Below are 17,722 nucleotides of genomic sequence, written 5' to 3' on the forward strand. Positions count from 1 at the left end.
AGCAGCAACAATAGCCAAATTACGGAAACAGCCCAAATGTCCATTGACTGATAAATGGATAAAGTAGAGGTGATGCATATATATATAGAATGGAATATTTCCTAGCCATAAAAAAGAATGAAATCTTGCCATTTGCAACAACATGGATGGAGCTAGAGAGTATAATTGCTAAGTGAAGTAAGTCAGCCAGAGAAAGACAATTACCATATAATTTCACTCATACTTGGAATTTAAGAAACAAAAATGGGGCGCCTGGGTGGCGCAGTCGGTTAAGCATCCGACTTCAGCCAGGTCATGATCTCGCGATCCGTGAGTTTGAGCCCCACGTCAGGCTCTGGGCTGATGGCTCAGAGCCTGGAGCCTGTTTCCGATTCTGTGTCTCCCTCTCTCTCTGCCCCTACCTCGTTCATGCTCTGTCTCTCTCTGTCCCAAAAATAAATAAACGTTGAAAAAAAAATTAAAAAAAAGAAACAAAACAAGCAAGCAAAGGGGGGAAAAAGAGGAAGAAAGGAAAACAAGAAACAGATTCTTAACTATAGAGAAATAATTGATGGTTACCAGAAAGGAGGTAGGTGGGGGCGATGGGTTGAATAGGTGAATGGGATTAAGGAGTGCACTTGTGATAAGCACTGGGTGTTGTATGTAAGTTTTGAGTCACTATATTCTACACTTGAAACTAATATTACACTGCATGTTAACTAACAGGTATTTAAATAAAAAATTTACAAAAGTAATTTAAAAATTTGATGTGATTTTCTTTTTTTTAAAATGTTTATTTGTTTTGAGAGAGAGAGAGCACCAGTAGGGGAAGAGCAGACATAGAGGGGGAGAGAGAATCCCAAGCCAACTCCACACTTAGTGGAGCCCCATGAAGAGCTTGATCCCATGACTGTGAGGTCATGACCTGAGCAGGTATTCTGAGTCCGATGCTTAATGGACTGAGCTACCCAGGCACTCTTTGATAAGATTTTCTTTATGGCCCATTATCTGGTCAATATTCTACCTGTATCAGTAGGTCAAATTTATGATTCCATTCTTCCAATCTTTTATATTTTTACTATGTTTTGATCTGTTTATTCTAAATATTGGAAGGATGTATTAAATCTTCCATTATGAATGTGGATTTGTCTATTTTTCTGTTTAATTATGTCAATCTTTTAAAATATATTTTAAAGCTATGATGATGCTTACATACGTATTTAGTATTGTGATATCCTTCTCTTGCATTGATTATTTACCATGAAATGTCTTTCCTTACTTTTAAGTGTGCTTCCAGTATGATTTTCTGTTTTATTTCTTTTCTTTTTGTTTGTGTATTCAGAAAATTTGATACACAGAGTGCCTGGGTGGCTCAGTCAGTTAGGTATCTGACTTCGGCTCAGGTTATGATCTCACAGCTCATGAGTCAAGCCCTGCATCGGGCTCTGTGCTGACAGCTGAGACCCTGCAGCCTGTTTTGGATTCTGTCTCTCTCTCTCTCTCTCTCTCTCTTCTGACCCTCCCCCGCTCACACTCTGTCTTTCTCTCCTTCAAAAATAAATATTTTTAAAAAATTGATACACAGAATCAGACTTATCTTTTACGTGAATAAGAAACAAAATAGCATATGTGAAAAATCAAGCAAATGTAAATTTTCAGCTATTATTCAGAAGTTGAATTTCACTTAACTGGTGGCACAAAAATTAACAGCATAGATTTAAACTACCTCTTTATTTTTCTTTAGTTTCACCTGTCTGAGTATGAATCCAAATATCTTTCCTTATTCAGATTTCTAACAGTATTTCTTGTCTAATAGCAATACTAATTTAACCTGTAGGGAGTGGTCTCGAATGTTATCATGATTAAAACTATTGAGTGCCAACACTATACCAAACATAAATCTAAGCACATTTAGTCAACACTGTGCTTACAACAACACAATTAAATTGGAGACTATTACTATCTCCAATGTAGAGATGAATGAACCAAGCTGCAGAACATTAAAGAAACTTCATCAAAGTCACAAGACATTGAGAGAACAGATATCAAATCCAGAGATGATTTCCTGAATCTTACTTTTAACTTATGCAGATCTCTCAAATGATTTGCACCCTAAGCAAACGCTTACTAAGATTACCTAAATTCAACTGTCAGTAACTCCTTTATATAATTAAAAATATTGTAAAATATTTACAAATGTATTCTAGTGTATGGTACAGTTACCTATGTATTTTATAATCATACATTCATATTACTATGAAGATTTTTAATGTACACACACATATTTATGAGGAATTTAAAGTATTTTGGGGGGTGATTTTACTATATAATTTTTGTTTTACTTGCAATTGCTGAATGTAAGATGCTATTCCATTATTCAAGTGAAAATAATGCCCTTGAATTAATTTCAATAATATGTTTCAGAAATATTACTTTCACTGTTTTTTCTCTTCTTTGTGATTTCCAAAACCAATAGACAAGGCTTTAGTTGAGTGTTATTTCCTTTGTATTCTTCGTCAATACTTTAAAAACCAAAACTTTAGAATACATTAAAAACCAAATGTCTATTTAAAAGAGATTTAGAAGAACACAAGTGCCAACATGTTATTATTTAATAATGTAAAGTTGTTATAGAGTATTTGATTACCATTAGCAAGCACAGACAACAAATAGGTAACTAATAATACTAAGAGGTTTATAAATTTGTCTTAGAGTAAAATCTCATACTTTTCAAATTAGAAGTAAATAACGTCTATGCTTAGTAAAAAATGACCATTGTGATCAATACATACCACAGGAGTTTAGAGGAAGGAGAAATTACTTTCCCAAAAGGTTTAATTTGGGAAGTTCTGAGGAATATTTGGTTATTAAATTGTAGTTTAAGGGAGAAGTACAGCTGAACAAAGATTCTAAGGTACAGGAGAGAAAAGAGTGTTCTAGAATTAATGAGAAGACTAACACTGGAGAAATGCTTTTGCACAAGGAAGTTGTGGAAGAAGTAAGAAGAACTTTGAAAAAAGTTTTGAATTTCAGACAAAAAATAATAAATTATTCCGGCAATATGTAATCTTTAATGTCTAATCAAGGAAAAGGAATGTAAGATATGCAGTATTTAAGAAACGTTGCTTTGGCAGTTGCGTTAGAATGGATGGAGGGATAAGGACTTAGAACGAAGCAGATTACTGAAGGAATTCATCATGCAACAATTATACGGAAGCTCAATGATAAGAACAAGGGGGAAAACGGAAGTATATAGTCAGAACTCGTTTTCCTTTGAGGCCAACGGGGTTTAAGCTTCAAGCCTTTTAACTTGAACACATCCCATCGAAGATATGCGAGGGAACCAAGTGATTTTTTTTTTAATTTTTTAAAATTTTCATTTATTTATTTTTGAGAAATAGAGTGAGACAAAGCATGAGCGGGGGAGGGTCAGAGAGAGAAGGAGACACAAAATCTGAAGCAGGGTCCAGGCTCTGAGCAAGCAGTCAGCTCAGAGCCTTATGCGGGCTCGAACTCACAAACTGTGAGATCATGACTTGAGCCGAAGTTGGACTCAACCGACTGAGCCACCCAGGTGCCCTCCCAAGTGATTTGATTTTTTGTGGTTATTTTTTTGTTGTTGCGGTAAAAATTAAGAAGCTACCTTAACTACAAGAAATAAACTATTATCTGTTTCTATTCTGATTGCCCCTTCATCATACTTCCTCATACTAACTCAGGTTAGTTGACATTAAAGAATCACAGGCATTTGAAGGACTCAACCAGGAAGTCAAGGAAAGAATACATTTAGTTCGCTGTCAGTGAGGTATATTCCACAATCACAACTATATATAATTTGCTCACTGATGTCCACTGAAGTGTAAGAATGGCTTCCAGGGATACTCCTAACACCCCCGTGCCAAATTGACTGGCACTAAAACGCAGAGATGCAGGGTAGAAGACACAGCACATATGGGTATATGGCATAATGCCTGTCACCAGAAGTATATGAGTAATGAAGGAGAAACATTTCTAAAAGCATGGAGACAATCATCAGATGTGTAATTTTAAATAGATAATTCAATTCTCATTGACACCTAATGAGAATGGAAGTTTGCTTCTGTCACGCATGATATATTGACATTAATAGAGATACCATGACACTCATGTCTTTACAATGAGGACACTGAGAGCAAACTAATTTACAATACCTCAATTCAAGTAGTATTTAATATTAATTACAGCACAAGAACTCTTTTAATGCCCTGAAATCTTGTTGTTCATTATATTAAGGAAACTTGACAGAGGTCTTCCAAAATTTGACAACAATCCTAAAAAATTATAGAACATTACAAATCACGAGTTGTGAACCTGAAAGAACTTTGCTAATATTTTAATAATAAGTAACAACTTTATAAATTTTTTTTCAACATTTATTTATTTTTGGGACAGAGAGAGACACAGCATGAACGGGGGAGGGGCAGAGAGAGAGGGAGACACAGAGTCGGAAACAGGCTCCAGGCTCTGAGCCATCAGCCCAGAGCCTGACGCGGGGCTCGAACTCACGGACTGTGAGATCGTGACCTGGCTGAAGTCGGACGCTTAACCGACTGCGCCACCCAGGCGCCCCAATAAGTAACAAATTTAAATCAAACACGCTAAAGGAAAGAATGAATTGTCTACTTTATATTGAAAATATTAGAAAATTGTGTCTTGTGGAGTTATTACCTCTAAAGAATATTCAGTCAAAAATGTAAAAATTAAAGGTATCATAGGGTTGTATAAAACAATTCATATACATGCTATGTTAACTTTCTGGTTTTTATGATTTCTGTGGTATTTTGCCAATTTAACTTTATAACTTGTAATACTTCATTTCTAATTTTAATTTTCTTTTTTTAATTATAATTTTAAATAAATATTTTCTTTTAAACCTAATTTTTGTTCTCAGTTTGTGGACTTTTTCTTAGGGAGGTCCAACCAAATTGTATGTTGCAATCAAAAACCTGTGTCTTTCCACCTAAAAAAAACAGAGAACAAACTGATGGTTGCCAGGGGAATGAAGAGATGAGCATAACGGTGAAGAGGAGTGGCAGATACAGGCTTCCAGTTATGCAATGAATAAGTTGTGTGAATCAAAGTCCCAGCATACGGGATATGCTTAATGATATTGGAATAGCACTGTGTGGTGACAGATGGTAGCTACACTTGGGGTGAGCACAGAATAACATGTAAAGAAGCTGAATCACTCTGCTGTATACCTGAAACTAATGTAGCACTGTGTGTCAACTAAACTCAGATAAATTATAAAAAACAAACAAAAACAAAAACAAAAAGACCTGGGGCTTTGGGGCTCCTGGGTGGCTCAGTTGGTTAAACATCTGACTTTGGCTCAGTTCATGAACTCATGGTTTGTGAGTTCAAGCCCCGTGTTGGACTCTGTGCTGATAGCTCAGAGCTTGGAACCTGCTTCGGATTCTGTGTCTCCCTCTCTCGCTGCCCCTCCCCTGCTCATGCTATTGCTCAGTCTCTGTCTCTGTGTCTCTCTCCCTCAAAAGTAAGTAAACATTAAAGAATTAAAAAAAAAAAACAACTCTGTCTTTCCTGGGGCACCTGGGTGGCTCAGTTGGTTGAACGCCTGACTCTTGATTTTGGCTCAGGTCATGATCCCCAGGTCATGGGCTTGAGTCCCGTGTTGGGCTCCATACTGAGAGCAGAGATTCTCTCTTGGAATCTTAAGAGATCTTAATATTCTCTCTCTCTCCTTCTGCCCCTCTCCTCCATTCGTGCACTCTCTCTCTCTCTCTCTCTCTCTCTCTTTCTCTCTCTCTCTCTCTCTCAAATAAAACAAAAACCAGAAAACAAACAGGCAAAAAACTGGGTCTTTCCTTGAATAGCAAAGTAATTTTGAAAAAGAAAACCAGAGCTGGAGGCATCACAATCCTGGACTTTAGCCTTTACTATAAAGCTGTAATCATCAAGACAGTATGGTATTGGCACAAAAATGGACACATAGACCAATGGAATAGAATAGGGAACCCAGAATTGGGCCAACAAATGTATGGCCAACTAATCTTTGACAAAGCAGAAAAGAGTATCCAATGGAAAAAAAGCCTATCTCTTCAGCAAATGATGCTGGGAGAACTGGATAGCAACATGCAGAAGAATGAAACTGGACCACTTTCTTACACCACACACAAAAATGAACTCATCAAAATCCTAGAGAAGAAAACAGGCAATAACCTCTTTGACCTCAGCTGCAGCAATTTCTTACTCAACATGTCTCCAAAGGCAAGGGAAACAAAAACAAAAATGAATTATTGGGACCTCATCAAGATAAAAAGCTTCTGCATTGCAAAGGAAACAATCAACAAAACTAAAAGGCAACCGATGGAATGGGAGAAGATATTTGCAAATGGTATATTGGATAAATGGTTAGTATCCAAATCTATAAAGAACTTACCAAACTCAACACCAAAAAACAAATAATCCAGTGAAGGAATGGGCAGACGACATGAACAGACACTTTTCCAAAGAAAGATGTAGAGAAACGGGAACCCTCTTGCACTGTTGGTGGGAATGCAAATTGGTGTAACCCCTCTGGAAAATAGTGTAGAGGTCCCTCAAAAAATTAAAAATAGAATTACCCTATGGCCCAGCAATTGTACTACTAGGAATTTATCAAAGGAGTGCTGATTCATAGGGGCACACGTTCCCCAATGTTTACAGCAGCACTATTAACAATAGCCAAATTATGAAAAGAACCCAAATGTCCATCAACTGATGAATGGATAAAGAAGATGTAGTTTATATGTACAATGGAATACTACTTGGCAATGAAAAAGAATGAAATCCTGCCATTTGCAACAACGTGGATGGAATTGGAGGATATTATGCTAAGTGAAATAAGTCAATCAGAGAAAGACAGATATCAAATGTTTTCACTCATATGTGGAACTTGACAAACTTAACAGAAGACCATGAGGGAAGGGAAAGGGAAAAAAGAGTTTCAGAGAGGGAGGCAAATCATAAGAAACTCTTAAATAGAGAGATCAAACAGGGTTGATGAGGGGGCAGGGGAGAGGGGAAAATGGGTGATGGGCATTGAGGAGGGCACTTGTTGGAATGACTACTGGGTGTTGTATGCAAGCAATGAATCATGGGAATCTACTCCTGAAGCCAGAGCACACTGTATACACTGTATGTTAGCTAACTTGACCGTAAATTATATTAAAAAAAAACAACCTGGGTCTTTCCTGATTACATTGTAGTATTAAAAGTGACAGATACCAACTAAGATCAGTCTATACTGTGAAATCTACAATATCTTAAGGCCCCTTATGTAGTCCTAAAGACATATTTTAAAGGGACGATGCTTTGAACTTTTGATGTCTACTGAAACTAATTACTACGTAACCAGTTTTGTTATTGGATTTGGATGGGCAGTTGGTAGCTATGGCTTCTGAGCCAACATCCATAATGGCAGTTATGAACAACTTATTGCTATTTAAATTTAAATTTAAGTTAATTGAATTCGAAATCTAGTTCTTGATTTCCATTTCTGATCAAGATAGAACATAGGGACTGGATTTGCCTACCATCTGAACAATCAAACACAACCAAAAAACGGACAAAATCTGTGAAAAATAGCTTCCAAAATAATGGACATCAGGCCATAAAAAACAGGGATCTCTGAGTTGAAATCAAAAGAGGTGAGCCCCGTAATAAGGTGAGGCTCCAGTTTGTTTCATTGAGAGAATATCTGGTGTTGAGGAACTCATGTCGAGCCAGATAGACTGGAGCTGGAGATAGCAAGGTGGCTAATTTCGCAGGACACCTACTGGAGAAGAGGCAGCTGCACACAGAGAGAAATCCAGAGACATTCATATTATTCCTTCAAGTATTCATATTCAGCCAGAACTGATTAATGACTGCCTGAATGTAAGAAAACCATTTAAAGCACTCCCTGTCCCAGAAAAATTCCACCTGGAAAAACTAGGAGTAATACTCCCAGATTCTGACACAGGGCTGAGTATGTTCCTTGTTACCACCAGTAGACTGAACAGTTAGAGGGTACTGAAGGGTTTCATTTCAGTAGCTGGAGGTAGTTAGCTCTAAGCTGAGCACTGCTCCACTCTTACCCAGTAAATATTAAAAAATCAGAACCAAAGGATCAAACTACTTACCAGTTACTTAACTGTATCCCAGAACAAAGCTCAAGAATATTGATAGGATACTTTTAAAACCCAGAAACCGAAAATGTAAAATTCAAAATGCCCAAGAACTGATGAAAAAATCACTGGGCATTCAATATATCAAGGATATATATAACTCACATTAAAAAGAAACATTAGTTAATTGAAACTGACTCAGAACAGACATCAATACTAGAATTAAAAGACAGGGCATGGTATCAATTATTGTAACTATATTCTATATGCTCAAAAAGTTAAGTGGAAGCATGGAAGATATTAAAAAGCTAATAAGCAAATGAAAATTAAACTAGGTGGGATTAAAGACTGATTAGACATTGCAGAAGAAAATATTAGTGGCCTTTAAGAAAGTAGCAATAGAAACTATCCAAAAGGAAACAGAGAAATAAAAGAGAATTAAAAAAAAGAAGAAGAAGAAACAGAAGAACATCAGTGAAATGTAACTCATGTTCAAACTTGAAGAGGAGGGACAGAAAAAGTTTTCAAAAACGTAATGGCTAAAAATTTTCCATACTTGATAAACTCATAGTTCCATCAAGCTCAATAAACCCCAAGCAAAAGTAACCCGAAGGAAACTACACCAATGTGCAATCATAATCAAATGGCTCAAAACCAGTGATGAACAGAAAACGTTACATTACATGCAGAGGATGAGGATAACGGGAAAAAAAGAGAGATCGTTCCTAGGAAATAATGCAAGTGAGAAAACAGTGGAGCAGCATGAAAAGAAAACACAGTCAACCTGGAATGGTATATTTAGTAAAAACAACAACCAAAAAAACCCTATAAAAATGAAACTGAGAGGAAGACTTTTGAGATACACAGAAACTGAAAGAATTCATCACTAGCAGATTCATGCTGCAAGAAATGTTGAAGGAAAAATTCAAGCAGAAGAAAAATGATACTAAATGCAAATATGATGCTACATTAGGTAATAAAGATTAGGAACATTTGATAGGTAAACCAATCTAATTGATTTTTAATAATCACAGATGTTAAGTAGCAGAATTTACATAGGAAGATTCTGTCATCTTTTACTCTATGTGGGACTTTTATTTTGCAGTTGTAGAGGTTGGGGCTCTTCTATCTGTAACCTCCCCAAACCACCACTGCTTTGATGGAGAGCACCACTACTCATACAAAATACAAATTTAAGTTGCAAAGAACAGGAGAAAACTTGTGGAGAGTCCATTACTGTTTCTCTAGTTAATTGAAACCAGGAGCAGTTTGTCCGTTTCAGTCACTGTTCCTGAGCTGAGCTCAAACTTTCCTCCACTTACTGACTCAGATGTATAATGGTCACCTTTGTCTTCTGACAAATTCCCTTGTTATCCTTCCTCATTGGTGACATGAAGAATGAGGTACATGCTTTCCTACATTGGAAATAATTGGAGATTATAGGAGAATTATTTCCTACATTGGAAATAATTGGAGAAGCCCAATTATTCCAGAATTCCCTGGAATTATGAATAGCATAATCTATGAATAGCATAGATTCAATAAACCAAAAGATGGAACATACTTGCAGTTCCTTGGGATCCTGCTTAATGGTATTCCAGGTTTTAGTTTGCTCTGTGAAGAAATGATTAGAAATACATTCCAATGCCCAGGTTATGAAGATCCTTGCCTATAAAAATCTATTTTTTAATTGTTCACAGATGAAAGTTGTCTTTCCTGACAGGTGCAACTCTGGAGTCTTATACATGAAAACTAACTGAACTGCTGAATAAAACAGTCAACTGTACTTGTCCCATTTGTTACCTTTCGTCTTGTCTCAGCAGTGGCCCAAACTCAGGCTTACTGCAATGATCTGTTTCGTGGTACAGGAGGGGGAAAATGACTATTCTGATACTGATATCTTGAAACAGTTACAGCATTTAATTTTAAAAAGGCATCAATAGTGGGGGTAATTGGCTATATAAGACAGCTGTATGATAAGGTTAAGTAACCAATAACTTTCTTTTGTTCCTAAAAACAATGGTCAGATTTAATGGAAATGTTTTTTTTTTCCTTGTGAACTCTATTCTTAATGAAAAAAAAAATGGCTGCTGCTAGTTTTTGATAAAATCTCTCCACTAGCAGTACCTATCTGATGGCAAACACAGCACAAGATTCAGGGCTAGAAGAGCTGAATAGCAGTATTCTTCTAGTCCTTATGTTATTTTAAGATTGAACTACACATTGACCTTAGTAACATGAAATGAAATGGTATCCTGATTCTTTCACAGAGAGCTGGCTGCAAAGAAAAGCTGAATTAGATGACACAGCAGGGAAAGAAAAAAAAGAAAGAGAGAGAGAGAAAGAGAGAGACATCTCTTACTTCAGTATGAACGTAACTGTGAAAATCAGTTATGTAGTAATGGCTAAAATAAATTACAGGACATTTCTAAAATGAGACTAAATTTGTGAAGTTACAGATGCTATGAATTTTTATGTTGCAAACCACTTCAAATTGTTGTCCAATAATGTCATCCTAATTCCCACCCCCCACCCGCCATAGCACATAAAAAGCACATAAAAACATGCTGTTAGGGGTTTTGCTAACCTTGCAAAAATTGCTTAATATAAAAAATTTAAATAATGGTAATTATAATGAGTAAAAAAGCATAATTTATTTTTGTTTTGATGACTTAAAATTTTTTTTAATGTTTGTTTATATTTGAGAAAGAGAGACAGAGAGACAGAGCATGAATGCGGGAGGGGTAGAGAGAGAGGGAGACACAGACTCCCAAGCAGGCTCCAGGCTCTGAGCTGTCAGCACAAAGCCTGATTCGGGGCTGGAACCCATGAACCATGAAATCATGATCTGAGCCGAAGTCTTAACCAACTGGTTCAGCCAAGCTTAACCAACTGAGCCACCCAGGCACCCCTGTTTTGGTGACTTTTAACAATTTTGAAATTTTGATTAAATTTTGAAAAATTTTGAAATGATGGTGTTTGATTATGAAATTAATTTCTTCACCACTCACACACATCCCAGCTATTTGTAATTTTGGTTCATGTTTTCTATCTAAAACGGTTATCTTAGAACACTCCTAGTGAGCTTCCTAATCATTTATTTAGTCCTTTTCAACGTATTGGTCTCCTAGGGATACTGCTCTAAATGACTACAAACTGGGTGGTTTACAACAGAAGTGTGTTTCCCCACAGTTCTGGAGGTCAGAGGTCTGCAGTGGATGGGTTGGCAGCCCCACACTATCTCCAGAGATCCTCAGGAGTATCCTTCCGTGCTCTTCCTAGCTCCTGGTGCTTGCTGTCGTCCTTGTAGTTACTTGATTTGTAGTGGCATCATTTTAATTTCTGCCATTGACATGTGACCTTCCTCCGCATGTGCTGTCTCCATGTTTCTGTGTCTAAATCTCCCTTTCTTTTTTATAAGAACACCAATCACTAGATTAGAAATCCTAATCCAGTGTAAACTAGTCTTACCTTGATTATACCTGTAAAGGTCCTGTTTCCAAATAAAGTCACATTACCAGGTATGGATGTTAGGACTTGAACACTTCATTTTGGGGGACATAATTCAACCAACAGTACTCAATCTTATTAAAAATGCCCCATACCCTCTTTGATGCATTTGACACTACGTTTTTTTCCTTTGAAACTTTGCCTTCCTGTCTTCCATGATACTGAATTTTCTTTTTCTTAATCTTCTCTAACCTTGTTTAATTATGTTTTCTTGGTTGTTTCATTTTCTGGCTGTTTTCATATGGAATTCCCATGCTTTTGTCATTAGTTCTTTCTCTTCCATATTCTCGATCTCCATGCATTTAATAAGCACACACTGGTAACTACAGGTACTTATGTTTTCTGGATGTTGGTTATGAACATAAAAACAATCATAGTTCCTTGGGAACTTGTAGTAAACCGAGGGACTCAGGTAAACTACCGATAAGTATAACACTGAGTAGAAAAGGAACATAAACAATGCATTAAGAAAGACTTCAAAATAGAGAAGATACTCTAACTGAATTTTGAAAAAAATGAGTGTTAACGGGCTAGTTTCCATGAATTTCTATTACACTTTTCTTGATGGAAAGGTTTTAAATACGAAGTACATTTAAAAAATAGATATAAGAATATTCATATTACTATTTCTCCTTGTGCTAACATTTAATAAGCTTTTTTAAGGATAGTTTTCAATTTATAGAAATGTTGCAAAGATAGTACATAGAATCCCTGGATACTTCTTTTCAGTTTCCTCTATGATTAACATTTTACATTACTCTGGTACATTTGTCACAGCTGATAAACCAATACTGATAAATCGTAATTAACTAAACTCCATGCTTTACTCAGATTTCCTCAGTTTTTATCTAGTGTCCCTTTTCTTCACCAAAATCCCATCCAGAGTATCACATTACATTTAGTCATTATGCCTCATTATGCGTTTTTGGAGGAAGACCACAGAAAGGAAATGTCATTCTCATTACATCATATCAAAGTTACACATTATCAACATGGTATCACTGAGGATGTTAAGCTGAATTATCTAGCTGAAGTGGTGTTTGTCAGGAATTAAGAATTAAGTTTCACCTCCTCATGGGAAATATTTACTTAAATTATTTAGAATTCTTCAGTATGGAAATATGTTTCTTTACTCCCATTTATTTATTTATTTGCTCAATCATTTATGATTATCAGTATGGATTTCTGGATGTTTTAGTTTATACTTCGGGTGATAATCCAATATGCCAACCTCAAAATGAGAAACAAGTTCAAGAAGCAAAGCTTTTATTTGGGATCAAAGTATTGCAATTTGGGGTTCACAGATTTAGGGAGAAGCCTAAGTAGTGTCCTGATTACAGGAAGTAGACTCAGGATTTTTATGGGAAGAAAGAAGATTAAATAAATTGTTTTTAAGAAGAGTTCTTTGATGCTGAGAAGCAGAGCTACATTTGTATTTCCTTGATTGGTCATTCAAAGTGATCACTACACAAAAGTTCATTTTTATCAGTCTTTTCTGACAGGGTATTCTCTTTCCTGCTAGTCGACTGCTTGGAATGCTGGCAGTTTAGCCCAATTCAAAGGTTCAGAAAATAGGACATGCAAAGGCACTTTCGCTGAAATGGCTGCTCTGGCTCCATTTTAAAATGGCTCTACGTATGTCTTGGGTTCATGAATACTACATTATTTATTTTGTTTCTGAAACTGGTCCTTGAAAGGTTGACTCCTGTGTACTTTAGGTATGTCCCTATAATTTTGTTTTTTTAGTACTTCCTTCCTGTCTCACCCTACAAGATGACTCAGGACCATCTTATACATTTCTTGCTTCAGACTTAGAACCAGTCATTTCTCCAAGGAGCCCTGGTTCCTTTTGTTAGAGGACAGTATTAGAAACCAAGGTCCAGATGCTGACTGTGTTTGTTGTTACTGTGTTTATTGCTTCTAGGCTCTCTCAGCCAGCAGAGCTAGAAACTACATGAATGTACACCAGTCTGTGCATTTACACACATCTATAATAATTTCCATATCTATTTATATCTACATGTTCAGACCAGTGACTCCGACTTAACCCAATACTAGCTAGTTCACTCTAGTCTTCCTTCTTGCTTATCTGTAACCTTCCTTTGCAACACCAAGAAACCTGGCTCCTACCATCTGACATTGATTTACTTTTGCTTAATTCCAGTATACATGGATAGTATTTTCAGATTCATCAGTCCACACCCATATGAGAAATAACTTCACCAGCTACAGTACTATGTATGTACAGTTCCTTTGCCTTTAGTCTTACAGTTCCAGTAATTTCTAGTTACTTAGTGATGTTATAGCATACATTTATAATACAGTTAATTCTTTTGTTACATTCTGCATTCCATCCTGAGATCCTTCAGACTCCTAATTGATTTTTAAAACTTTGAACAGATTAATTTTTACTTTTTGTACTGTAAAGTGTAATAAGTTTTGACAAATGCATAATGTCATGTATCCACCACTCGAAGTACCATACAAAGTTTTACTGCCCTAGAAAAAATCCTCTGTGCTTCACCTAATCAAATTGTGAATTTGTAACTCACTAATTTTTATTACCTGTCTCTCTTTTTCTCCAGTAAATCTCTTCATATCTTGGCTAATGGCCTAAATTACCTCTCTTCTGGATTTTTAGAATGGAGGCTGAGAGAAGAGGGGAGTATAACAGGGATGCATTTACTTTGTTGTCATATGAGGAATTCTAGCTCTGTAAAATTACTTTTCTCAAGTTTTATTTCTTAATGCCTTAATGGGCTTTTTCAGTGAAACAAATCTGGCTGGAGCTTAATGTATGTATAATAGACTTGCAACCATATGCACATTTTATACAAATTATTTATTTATCTTAAAGAATTTTATCGCAACATTAATATAATTGTGGCTAAAGTGTCATACCTTGTCATTAATAGAAATTCTTTTAGTGTTTCATCATTAAATATCAAATTTACATCTATTATTATTTAATTAAGTTTCTTAAAAAAGACAAATGACTGTAAATTTTGCCAAATATCTTTTTATGATATATGGCAATATCAGGTAGGCTTTTTCTTTTGGTTTAATATTAGGGTTATGTGAAGAGACTCCCCAAATTGAGGCATCTATAACTGGTTAACTAATAGGCATCTCAAACCTAACATAAATGAAACAAATTTTTTTTAATGTTTATTTACTTTTGAGAGGGGTGGGTAGGGGCAGAGAGAGAGGGAGACACAGAATATGAAGCAAGCTCCAGGCTCTGAGCTGACAGCACAGAGCCCGATACAGGGCTTGAAGGCCCAAACTGCGAGATCATGACCTATGCTGAGGTCAGACACTTAAATGACTGAGTCACTCAGGTGCCCTACAAAATTCTTAATTCATCACTCCATCCCCCAAAATCCTTAGTCTTCCCATCTTAATGAATGTTAATCAGTTGCTCAAGCCCCAAAGCAAGGGATCATCTTCAATTTTTCATTTTCTTTTTTACACTACAGCTGATGCATCATAAGACATGTTTACCTTATCCCCCCAATATACCCCAGATCCATCCCCTTTCACCTACCCCCTTATGCAGCTTTAGTTTCCTCCATAGTTTATATATAGTTACATACATAAATCTATACTACATTTATTGGTATATTTATTAGTCATTTTTGGTGCTTCTTCTCTGTAATACCTATTCATTAGTTTGTCCATTAAAAAAAATAGGGCCACCTGGGTGCCTCAGTCAGTTGAGCGTCCAACTTTAGCTCAGGTCATGATCTCACAGTTTGTGAGTTTGAGCCCCACATCGGGCTTGCTGTTGTCAGCACAGAGCCCGCTTCATGTCCTCTGTCCACCCCGTCTCTCTGCCCTTACCTCATTTGCACTCCTCTCTCTCTTAAAAATAAATAAATCATTGAGGCACCTGAGTGGCTCAGTCGGTTAAGCAACCGACGAAGGCTCAGGTCATGATCTCCCGGTTTGTGATTTCAGCCCCGTGTAGGGCTCTGTGCTGACAGCTCAGAGCCTGGAGCCTGCTTCAGATTCTGTGTCTCACTCTCTCTTTGCCCCTCCCTCACTTGTGCTCTCAAAAATAAATTTTAAAAAATGTAAAAATAATAAATAAATAAATAAATCATTAAAAAAACATTTATGTGTAGGGACACCTACCTATGTGGTTCAGTCAGTTAAGCATCTTCAGCTCAGGTCATGATCCTGAGTTTGAGCCCCACATCAGGCTCTGTGCTGACAGCTCTGGGTCTGGAGCCTACTTCCGATTCTGTGTCTCCCCTCTCTCTGCCCCTTCCCTGCTCATGCTCTGTTTCTCTCTCTCTCAAAAATAAGTAGACATTTTTAAAAAATTGTATGTGTATTCTATTATTTATTTGTTGGAATTCTTTATAAGATGATAACATATGACTAATTTCTTGTACCCCTGTGTTTTTTTACTATTTCATGTTTTTGGAGTCCTTTGCTCAATACAAATTTTAATTTTAAAGTAGTTGAAACTATCTACAATTATAGATTAGGACTCTTTTGTTTGTACAAGAAATTCCTTCCACTGAGGGCACATATTTTATTTTCTTATAAAAGTTTCAAAATATTCCTTTCAGATTTATGTCTATCTAGAACTGAGTTTCTATAGATAGTGTGAAGTAAAATCCAATATGATTTTTGCCAGTATAGATAATGGATTTTCCTAGTATCATCTATGTACAAGACAGTCCTTTTCACATTGATGGGCAATGTCACTTTCAGTGTATATCTATTTGCATTCATAAATGGTCACTTGTAGGACTCTGAATTTTAGCTCAGTGATCAATTTTTGTCTTCTTACTGGCAATCCCATACTTTAGTTATCACAACTTTCTGATAGATCTTGATATTAGATAAAACAATTTCCCTGCTTTATTCTAGAATATTCTAGAATCTTTGCTCTTCTAATAATTTGAAACTGCTTCAGTCAGTTGTTAGGAAATTTATTGAAACTACCCTTAACATATAGATCAATTTGTATTCTTCTATTTCCACAGACATGGTATAACCCCCTTTTGGTTTTCTTTAAATTATTCCAATACAATTTAATCATTTTATCTATATAGGTCTTCAGCCATTTTTCTTATATTCATGCATTGCTAACTTATGTAATTTTTAAAATTACATTCTCTAAATCTGTCTACTGCATTGGCACAGATTTTTAATTTTTTTTATAATCTTTCATTTATTTTTGAGAGAGAGACAGAGTGCAACCAGGGGAGGAACAGAGAGAGAGGGAGACACAGAAACCGAAACAGGCTCCAGGCTCTGAGCTGTCAGCACAGAGCCTGATGTGGGGCCTGAACTCACAAACCATGGGATCGTGACCTGAGCTGAAGTTGGATGCTTAACTGACTGAGCCACCCAGGTGCCCCGGGAACAGATTTTTAGGTCAACATTGATTATAGCTGAATAGAGATACTCTTTCGGTTTTTTTTCCTGATATCAAAGAGAATGATATCACCATGTTTTCACTAAGAATGTTTGTTATTCGCCTATATTGAGAAAGCTTTCATTTCTTTTTTATTTTTTTTATGAGTTTCTCTACCATTAATGGGTGTTACATGTTATTTTTTTCTTCATTCTTGAGTTCGTCACACAGTTTCCTCCCTTTATTCTGGTATATATTTATACATTTTAAAAATTCTATAATGTCAACACAACCTTACAATACTGGAATAAATTCAAAGTACTTATGTTAGCCTTTATTTACATTGTTGAGCTAATTTGCTTTTTTTTTTTTTTTTTTTGCATTTGTTTCATAATTGACATCAGGCTATAATATCTCTTATAATACCCAAACCTAATTTAGTTAATAAGTTATACTGACTTTTTAAAGTGAATTTTGGAGGAACATCTGGGTGGCTCAGTCGGCTAAGCGACGGCTGACCTTTGATTTTGGCTCAGGTCTTTGATCTCTTGATCATGAGATCCACACACCCAGTATGGAGCCTGCTTATGATTTTCCCTCTCTCTCCCCCCAAACCTGCCCCTCTACTGCTTGTTTTTTTTTCTCTCTCACTGTCTCTCTCTCTCAAAAATAAAATAAAGTGAATATTGGGTATGTCCATTTTTTTGTA

This window comes from Felis catus, chromosome F1 (genome assembly GCF_018350175.1).
Source record: "Felis catus isolate Fca126 chromosome F1, F.catus_Fca126_mat1.0, whole genome shotgun sequence".
NCBI lineage: Eukaryota > Metazoa > Chordata > Mammalia > Carnivora > Felidae > Felis > Felis catus.